A 9,092-nucleotide genomic window follows, 5' to 3' on the forward strand; every position below is an offset into this window, starting at 1 on the left:
AATTTTTATTTGTAAACGCATAAGACTTGGTTTAATAAAGGCTAAGTAACGGAATTTTTGTTTGTAAACGCATAAGACTTGGAGTAACTTTTGTTTGTAAACGCATAAGACTTGGAGTAATAAAGGCAAAGTAACGGAATTTTTGTTTTTAAACGAATAAGACTTGGAGTAATAAAGGCAAAGTAACGGAATTTTTGTTTGTGAACGAATAAGACTTGGAGTAATAAAGGCAAAGTAACGGAATTTTTGCTTGTAAACGAATAAGACTTGTAGTAATAAAGGTAAAGTAACGGAATTTTTGTTTTTAAACGAATAAGACTTGGAGTAATAAAGGCAAAGTAACGGAATTTTTGTTTGTGAACGAATAAGACTTGGAGTAATAAAGGCAAAGTAACGGAATTTTTGCTTGTAAACGAATAAGACTTGTAGTAATAAAGGTAAAGTAACGGAATTTTTGTTTGTAAACGAATATGACTTAGAATAATAAAGGCAAAGCAACGGAATTTTTGTTTGTAAACGAATAAGACTTGGAGTAACAAAGGCAAACTAACGGAATTTTGTTTGTAAACGCATAAGACTTGGAGTAATAAAGGCAAAGTAACGGAATTATTGTTTGTAAACGCATAAGACTTGGAGTAATAAAGGCAAAGTAACGGAATTTTTGTTTGTAAACGAAAAAGACTTGGAGTAATAAAGGCAAAGCTACAGAAATTATGGTTGTAAACGCATAAGACTTGGAGTAATAAAGGCAAAGTAACGGAATTATTGTTTGTAAACGCATAAGACTTGGAGTAATAAAGGCAAAGTAACTAAATATTTGTTTGTGAACGAATAAGACTTGGAGTAATAAAGGCAAAGTAACGGAATTTTGGTTTGTAAACGCACGTGGAGTAATAAAGGCAAAGTTACCGAATTTTTGTTTGTAAACGCATAAGACTTGGAGTAATAAAGGCAAAGTAACGGAATTTTTGTTTGTAAACGAATAAGACTTGGAGTAATAAAGGCAAAGTAACGGAATTTTTGTTTGTAAACGCACGTGGAGTAATAAAGGAAAAGTTACCGAATTTTTGTTTGTAAACGCATAAGACTTGGAGTAATAAAGGCAAAGTAACGGAAATTATGTTTGTAAACGCATAAGACTTAAAATAATAAAGGCAAAGTAACGGAATTATTGTTTGTAAACCCATAAGACTTGGAGTAATAAAGGCAAAGTTACTGAATTTTTGTTTGTAAATGCATAAGACTTGGAGTAATAAAGGCAAAGTAACGGAATTTTTGTTTGTAAACGAATAAGACTAGGAGTAATAAAGGCAAAGTAACGGAATTTGTTTTGTAAACGACTAAGACTTGGAATAATAAAGGCAAAGTAACGGAATGTTTTTTTATAAACGGATAAGACTTGGAATAATAAAGGCAAAGTAACGGAATTTTTGTTTGTAAACGAATAAGACTTGGAGTAATAAAGGCAATGTAACTGAATTTTTGTTTGTAAACGAATAAGACTTGGAGTAATAAAGGCAAAGTAACGGAATTTTTGTTAGTAAACGCATAAGACTTGGAGTAATAAAGGCAAAGTAACGGAATTATTGTTTGTAAACGCATAAGACTTGGAGTAATAAAGGCAAAGTAACGGAATTTTTGTTTGTAAACGAATTAGACTTGGAGTAATAAAGGCAAAGTAACGGAATTATTGTTTGTAAACGCATAAGACTTGGAGTAATAAAGGCAAAGTAACGGAATTTTTGTTTGTAAACAAAAAAGACTTGGAGTAATAAAGGCGAAGTAACGGTAATTATGTTTGTAAACGCATAAGACTAGGAGTAATAAAGGCAAAATAACGGAATTATTGTTTGTAAACGCACAAGACTTGGAGTAATAAAGGCAAAGTAACTGAATTTTTGTTTGTAAACGAATAAGACTTTGAGTAATAAAGGCAAAATAACGGAATTATTGTTTGTAAACGAATAAGACTTGGAGTAATAAAGGCAAAGTAACGGAATTTTTGTTTGTAAACGAATAAGACTTGGAGTAATAAAGGCAAAGTAACGGAATTTGTTTTGTAAACGAATAAGACTTGGAGTAATAAAGGCAAAGTAACGGAATTTTTGTTTGTAAACGAATAAGACTTGGAATAATAAAGGCAAAGTAACTGAATTTTTGTTTGAAAACGAATTAGACTTGGAGTAATAAAGGCAAAGTAACGGAATTTTTGTTTGTAAACGAATAAGAGTTGGAATAATAAAGGCAAAGTAACGGAATTTTTGTGTGTAAACGAATAAGACTTGGAGTAATAAAGGCAAAGAAACGGAATTTTTATTTGTAAACGAATAAGACTTGGAGTAATAAAGGCAAAGCAACGGAATTTTTGTTTGTAAACGAATAAGACTTGAAGTAATAAAGGCAAAGTAACGGAATTTTTGTTTGTAAACGAATAAGACTTGGAGTAATAAAGGCAAAGTAACGGAATTTTTTGTTTGTAAACGCAAAATACTCGGAGTAATAAAGGCACAATAAGTGAATCATTGTTTGGAGCCGAATAAGACTTGGAGTAATAAAGGCAAAGTAACGGAATTTTTGTTTGTAAACGAATAAGACTTGGAGTAACAAAGGCAAAGTAACGGAATTTTTGTTTGTAAACGCATAAGACTTGGAGTAATAAAGGCAAAGTAACAGAATTATTGTTTGTAAACGCATAAGACTTGGAGTAATAAAGGCAAAGCTACCGAAATTATGGTTGTAAACGCATAAGACTTGGAGTAATAAAGGAAAAGTAACGGAATTATTGTTTGTAAACGCATAAGACTTGGAGTAATAAAGGCAAAGTAACTAAATATTTGTTTGTAAACGAATAAGACTTGGAGTAATAAAGGCAAAGTAACGGAATTTTTGTGTGTAAACGAATAAGACTTGGAGTAATAAAGGCAAAGTTACGGAATTTTTATTTGTAAACGAATAAGACTTGGAGTAATAAAGACAAAGTAACGGAATTTTTGTTTGTAAACGCATAAGACTTGGAGTAATAAAGGCAAAGTAACTGAATTTTTGTTTGTAAACGATATAAGACTTGGAGTAATAAAGGCAAAGTAACGGAATTTTTGTTTTTAAACGAATAAGACTTGGAGTAACAAAGGCAAACTAACGGAAGTTTTGTTTGTAAACGCATAAGACTTGGAGTAATAAAGGCAAAGTAACGGAATTATTGTTTGTAAACGCATAAGACTTGGAGTAATAAAGGCAAAGTAACTAAATATTTGTTTGTGAACGAATAAGACTTGGAGTAATAAAGGCAAAGTAACGGAATTTTTGTTTGTAAACGAATAAGACTTGGAGTAATAAAGGCAAAGTAACGGAATTTTGGTTTGTAAACGCACGTGGAGTAATAAAGGCAAAGTTACCGAATTTTTGTTTGTAAACACATAAGACTTGAAGTAATAAAGGCAAAGTAACGGAATTTTTGCTTGTAAACGAATAAGACTTGTAGTAATAAAGGTAAGGTAACGGAATTTTTGTTTGTAAACGAATATGACTTAGAATAATAAAGGCAACAGCCACAGTTATCCCTTTGAGGCTAACCGGAGGGGCCTATGCAGTCTACCAACAACTCGGGGATGAACCAGACTGGGATGAAATCAAGCAGAGCCTGTATACAGCGTTTGGTACAGATCCATTTGTTGCGTGGCAACAGTTCACGAGCCGGACACTTCAACCCAAGGAAACAGTCGACGTGTACCTAGCCGACCTGCGAAAATTATCTGTACCGTTTGGTGGGGTCAACGATAAAATATTAAGCTGTGCTTTTTTGGTAGGCCTACCCGAGGAGGTCAGTAAACTGTTGCGGGCATCATCAAGAATCGATGAATTGTCAACTGATGAGTTATTGGCCCGAGCTCGAAACATCTGTAAGGAACAGGAACCAATTGCAGCAGCAACTCGTTTTCGACATGGAGGCAATGTGGACTCTCTTCCAGATAGTAATAAGCATGCCACCCCAGTGTGCTATAAATGTGGGGAGGCCAATCATTTTGCTAAAGAGTGCCGGAGTGATAGGAGAGGTGTATATCCACAATCAAAGAGACCAGTGCAATGCTATCGCTGCAATAAGTTTGGGCACATATCTCGCAACTGTTCGGGAAACGAAGTTGGGGGCAAGGTACTATCGCTACCCTTGCCCCCTGCCAACCAATAAACACAGGATTGCCTGTCATTAGCGTTAAACTTGATGATGTGCAGTGTTCAGCACTTATAGACACGGGGTGTTCCCGGTCTATAGTTAGTGCCCATTGCTGTCCGGTGTGGCGGAGGAACCCAGTTGGCGTTATGACCATCAATGGCTTATCACGGGTATGTTGTGGTGAAGGGACAGTCACAATCTGCACTGAGAAGGGTGACACAGCTAAAGTTGACGTTCTGGTGATGCAGGAGAAACCCCTTGGCTATGACATGTTGCTTGGAATTGATGCAATACAAGCACTAGGAGGCGTTACAATCACAGCAGCTAGAGGTATCAGGCTTGGAGAAGGGAAAGACGTCTGTGCAGCCATGTCGATTGAAGAAAAGGACTTCTGTGCTACATTTGATGACAACGAAAGGGTGTGGACTGCAAAGTGGAAATGGGCCATGGGCCAGGAACCAGATCGGCTGTGCAACACGATTCCAGAGTATGCAGTTTCTACCAAGAATAGGGCCGCATATGAAGAAGAACTTCAGATGTGGATTGACAACGGTTGGTTAATACCATACCCACAGGAACGTCTGGGACCACCCAAGGGATTAATTCCGCTCATGGCTGTTGAACAACCTACCAAAGAAAAAATTCGTCCCGTAATGGATTACCGAGAGTTGAATCGGCATGTTGATGCGTTTACCGGAAACGCAGATGTGTGCGCTGCTAAACTGAGAGAGTGGCGTCAAAAAGGGAGCAATGTAGCACTTCTGGATCTAAAGAGGGCCTACCTGCAGATACGTGTCCATGAGTCATTATGGCCGTTTCAGACAGTACTACTCAAGGGAAAACTATATTGTTTGACACGTTTGGGTTTTGGCCTAAACGTAGCACCCTTGATTATGACAACCATTATTAAAACTGTTTTGATGCAGGATGAGACCACAGCAAAAGCTGCTTCAGCCTACATAGATGACATCTATGTTAATGAGGACATAATGTCTGCGGATGCAGTTCGAATAAAACTGAAAGCGTTTGGGTTAATAAGCAAAGACCCTAAGCGCCTAAAGGATGGAGTGCCCGTGCTAGGCCTCGAGGTCTGGGAGGAGGGCAATACGTTGCGATGGAAACGAGGGAGCCCACTTCCAAAGTTACCCAATGTATTAACAAGACGTACTGTGTTTTCTATCTGTTGTAAATTGGTAGGACATCTACCTGTCTGTGGATGGCTCCGATCGGCAACAGGAGTGGTGAAAAGACGAGTGACTACAGTAACAAAAGGATGGGACGATGTTGCGGATGATGATTCTCTCCAACAAATGATGGCTGAAATGTTGTCCAGAGTGCATAGGAATGACCCTGCCCGGGGTGAGTGGCAAGTGTCTGGAAACGAACTAAATGCATGGGTTGACGCAAGTTCGTTGGCTACAGGTGTCGTGTTGGAGCAACTAGGTGTTGTTGTGGAAGATGCATGCTGGCTTCGTCCGAAAAATGATGCCCAACATATAAATTTGGCAGAACTTGATGCCACGTTAAAAGGTCTTAATCTCGCATTGCAATGGCAGACTAATGTTGTGCATCTCCACACTGACTCATTGTGTGTTTACCATTGGTTAACCGACACCTTGACTGGAAAGGCTCGAGTTAAGACTAGAGCTGCAAGTGAAATGCTAGTACGAAGGAGACTAGCAATAATTAAGCGTCTAGTTGACGAATACAGCTTGCAGGTAGACATTACGTTAGTCTCGTCGATGCAGAATTTGGCTGATAGCTTGACTCGAGTACCAAAGAGGTGGATCGATGCAATGAGGCAGGGATCCGATCTTCAACAACAAACATGCGCGACTGTAACGGATCAATTAACACCTGACCAGATCCGTATGATACACCAGCAGATTGGACATCCTGGAATTCAGAGGACTGCATATTTTGTCCGAAGAGTATGCCCTGCAACTACAAAAGCATCAGTGAAAGCAGCCATACGTTCGTGTGAAGAGTGTCAGAGAATTGATCCGGCACCATCCCAATGGCAAAAAGGGAAGCTCGAGGTGGAGGGCAACTGGCAGCGAGTAGGGATGGACATAACACATTATGGGGGCAAACATTTTTTGACCATGACGGATTGTGGCCCGACGCGTTTCACAATATGGCGCCTGTTGACACGACAGGATGCAGCCAGCATTATACAACAGTTGAGAGCCGTCTTTTTTGAACGTGATGCCCCGATTGAAATTCTGACTGATAATGCCGGCACATTTCGATGTCAAGAATTTCAGAAATTCGTGCACGAATGGGGGATTAAAATGCATTATCGGTGTGCATATTATCCCGAGGGTAATGGTATAGCAGAACGGTGTCACCGCACCATCAAAAGAATTGCAGCCAGGACGCAGTGCTCTATTCCAGAAACTGTGTACTGGTATAATATAACACCCAAGGACAATGCAACACCAGCAACTGCACCAGCCAATGGGATTTACCAATATGAACAGCGTGTGAAAGGAGTTGATGCCATACCATCAGTGGTGAGTGTTGTCAATACACCATATCAGGTGGGAGACCTTGTTTGGATAAAACCCCCAAATGCTGGGTGCACTACGAAATTTTTCCGGGGAAAAATAGATGAAATCATAAGTCCTCAGACCATGTTGATTGGTGGCATACCACGTCACGTAAAAGATATCCGCCCTTGTTATACCTCTTCTGATTCTGAGGACGATGAGGAGGATCACACACCGTTCAGAGATGATCCTGATCACTTACTGCCCCTTCAGGTGAGCATAGAAACACCACCAACAGAACCAGATGAGGGAATGATGGGACATACTGATGACAATAGTGAGGAGAGCGATGGACACAAGGAAGTAATGCCTCATCGAAATACTCGACAGAGACGAATACTGCCCACCCCCCGTGATTGCGAAACCCAGCGAGAAGGGATGATGGAGCATACCGAGGAGATGACGCCTCCGATTCTTCGGAGAAGTACCCGACAAAGACGGATACTGCCCCCCTGCCCTGATTGTGAGACACCGCCTATGGAACCACGAGACGGGATAATGGAACAGACTGGTAGTAATGATGGTGGTAATGAAGAAAACAGCAATGAGGAAGTGCTTCTTCGAAGGAGTACCCGCCAACGACGATTGCCCGCATGTCCTGTTTGTGATCATGAGATCAGGGGGGAGTGTGGAGAAATGCGTGACTTACCTGGATAGACCACGTGCGGGTCGGTCACCAAAAATAAATAAAAAGAAAGAAAAGAAATGGTCAAGACTCTTATTTATAGAGTAGTGATCACGTGAGTTAGAAGAATATGCAAATAGAGGTGAACGATTTTGCGATATAAAAAGCCTGTGTTGTTAAGAGGAGGGGCAGACTGTTGGCAGAAGTCAGTGCTGTCAGACGTGCTTTAGAGTTTTGTTATTATATGCTGTGTTCGATTGTTGGGAGAGAGAAAAGAGAAGAGGAGGAACCAAGAAGACATTCTGCAGATACTTGACTTTGTGTAACGGAATTATTGTTTGGAGCCGAATAAGACTTGGAGTAATGGAGGCAAAGTAACGGAATTATTGTTTGTAAACGCATCAGACTTGGAGTAATAAAGGCAAAGTAACGGAATTTTTGTTTGTAAACAAATAAGACTTGGAGTAATAAAGGCAAAGTAACGGAAATTATGTTTGTAAACGCATAAGACTAGGAGTAATAAATGCAAAGTAACGGAATTATTGTTTGTAAACGCATAAGACTTGGAGTAATAAAGGCAAAGTAACTGAATTTTTGTTTGTAAACGCATAAGACTTTGAGTAATTAAGGCAAAATAACGGAATTTTTGTTTGTAAACGAATAAGACTTGGAGTAATAAAGGCAAAGTAACGGAATTTGTTTTGTAAACGAATAAGACTTGGAGTAATAAAGGCAAAGTAACGGAATTTTTGTTTGAAAACGAATTAGACTTGGAGTAATAAAGGCAAAGTAACTGAATTTTTTTTGTAAACGAATAAGACTTGGAATAATAAAGGCAAAGTAACGGAATTTTTGTGTGTAAACGAATAAGACTAGGAGTAATAAAGGCAAAGAAACGGAATTTTTATTTGTAAACGAATAAGACTTGGAGTAATAAAGGCAAAGCAACGGAATTTTTGTTTGTAAACGAATAAGACTTGGAGTAATAAAGGCAAAGTAACGGAATTTTTTGTTCGTAAACGAATAAGACTTGGAATAATAAAGGCAAAGTAACGGAATTATTGTTTGTAAACGCATAAGACTTGGAATAATAAAGGCAAAGTAACGGAATTTTTTTGTTTGTAAACGAATAAGACTTGGAGTAATAAAGGCAAAGTAACGGAATTTTTTTTTTGTAAACGCAAATGACTTGGAGTAATAAAGGCAAAGTAACAGAATTTTCGCTTGTAAACGCATAAGACTTGGAGCAATAAAGGCAAAATTACGGAATTTTTTCTTGTAAACGAATAAGACTTGGAGTAATAAAGGCAAAGTAACGGAATTTTTGTTAGTAAACGCATAAGACTTGGAGTAATAAAGGAAAAGTAACGGAATTATTGTTTGTAAACGCATAAGACTTGGAGTAATAAAGGCAAAGTAACGGAATTTTTGTTTGTAAACGAATAAGACTTTGAGTAATAAAGGCAAAATAACGGAATTTTTGTTTGTAAACGAATAAGACTTGGAGTAATAAAGGCAAAGTAACGGAATTTGTTTTGTAAACGAATAAGACTTGGAGTAATAAAGGCAAAGTAACGGAATTTTTGTTTGAAAACGAATTAGACTTGGAGTAATAAAGGCAAAGTAACTGAATTTTTTTTGTAAACGAATAAGACTTGGAATAATAAAGGCAAAGTAACGGAATTATTGTTTGTAAACGCATAAGACTTGGAATAATAAAGGCAAAGTAACGGAATTTTTTTGT

This window comes from Euprymna scolopes, chromosome 3, assembly GCF_053919585.1.
Source record: "Euprymna scolopes isolate OS-2025 chromosome 3, ASM5391958v1, whole genome shotgun sequence".
Lineage (NCBI taxonomy): Eukaryota > Metazoa > Mollusca > Cephalopoda > Sepiida > Sepiolidae > Euprymna > Euprymna scolopes.